Source organism: Eimeria mitis, genomic scaffold, assembly GCF_000499745.2.
Source record: "Eimeria mitis Houghton genomic scaffold, Emh_scaff1600, whole genome shotgun sequence".
Classification (NCBI taxonomy): domain Eukaryota; phylum Apicomplexa; class Conoidasida; order Eucoccidiorida; family Eimeriidae; genus Eimeria; species Eimeria mitis.
The window spans coordinates 4,638-6,358 of record NW_013569917.1 but is presented as its reverse complement, the minus strand read 5'-3'; positions in this window follow the sequence as shown (position 1 = coordinate 6,358).

Sequence of the window (1,721 nt, the reverse complement as noted above, 5' to 3'; positions counted from 1 at the left end):
AGGGTTTAGGGTTTAGGGTCTAGGGTTTAGGGTTTAGGGTCTAGGGTTTAGGGTTTAGGGTTTAGGGTTTTGTGCTGCCGGTGCTGCTGCAGGATTACAAGGAGACCCTCCCAGCCTCAGCGCAGTGCATGCAGACATTCTGCCCCGTAGTAAGTCTAGGGTTTTAGGGGATAGAGGGTTTTGCTTTTATATAAACTAAACCCTAAACCCTAAACCCTAAACCCTAAACCCTAAACCCTCGCGCGGAGCGACTGAGCTTGCAGGAGTTTTTGCGAGGGCTGCGGCGGCCTTTAGCAGTATTTCAATGCAACGCCCCATTGATGAAGAAGACGATGAGGCAAGGCTAGGGTTTAGGGTTTAGGGTTTAGGGTTTAGGGTTTAGGGTTTTGAGTACGCTTAAGGATTTTATTTTTTGCTGCAGCAGCACTCAGGGAGGATGGGGTACAGAGATGGGGGCCCATTCGATTGTTCCCATTGCTCTTGCTGCTGCGTTTGCTGTGCTGCTGCTGCTGCTGCTGCTGCTGCTGCTGCTGCTGCTGCTGCTGCTGCTGCTGCTGCTGCTGCTGCAGGGGTGTGTGTGGACAGTGGGCCCTCCAGCGCCTCAGGAGCTGCAGGAGAAGTTGTTTTTTGAGTTGCTGCAGGTTGCAGCAGCAGCAGAAACTTCTGCTGCTCAGCCAGCAGCAAACATCTGCTGCACCGTGCAGCTGCTGTCTGCTGCACTGAGGAGACTGCGGGGCCTCGGCAGGCTATGCATGCGGGCCCCACGCTCCTTAGAATCCTAAACCCTAAACCCTAAACCCTAAACCCTAGCTAAACCCTAAACCCTAAACCCTAGGTGCTTGCATAGGTATCAACGAAGAGAGAAAGAGACAACAAGGCAGGGGAGGGGACAAACCCTTGTATCTGCTGTTGGGGATCGATGGTTGAGGGCTGGGAGGAGACGATCCCAGAGGAGACAGCTCCCCTGAGTCTCCAGTATATAAAATATAAAAATATTTACTTATATGGCGTTTGTCTCTGTATGAGCCTCTGCTCTTAATGCTTATACAGCACCACTTAGTACATTAACACCTGCCTCACTAGCAGCAGCAGCAGCAACAATAGCAGCAGCAGCAGCAGCAGCAGCAGCAGCAGCAGCAGCAGCAGCAGCAGCAGCACGAGTTTGCAGCTCGCCTAGTAAAAGGGTTACCTGGGTGTCTCCTTGTCTCCTTATCTGCCTCCAAGCCTCAATGAGGCCCTTCTGTGTCGCTCTTGGGAGGTCTCTGCTTACGCGCAGCTAGCTGCAGCTAGCTGCTGGTAAGCAGGCAGCCTCAAGGAGACAGTTGTTAGGAGACAGTATCGAGGAGACTGTCTCCAGGAGACAGCTCGGGGGGGGGAAAGCTACAGGGAGACTGTCTCCAGGAGAACGTCTCCAGGAGACTGTCTCCGCGAGACACTGCTGAGGAGACAGTCAGACAGAGGAGACAGTGCTGAGGAGACAGTGCTGAGGAGACAGTCTCCAAGAGACAGTGTCGAGGAGACAGTCTCCAGGAGGCAGTCTCCAGGAGACAGTGCCGAGGAGACAGTGCTGAGGAGACAGTGCGGAGGAGACAGTCTCCGCGGAACAGTGCAGTGGAGGAGACAGTCCCCTTCATACTGTCTCCTGGAGACAGTCTCCAGGAGACAGTATAAAGGGGACAGTCTTGGGGAGACGCGGGGCTCCATGTTGCTGTCTCCTTACG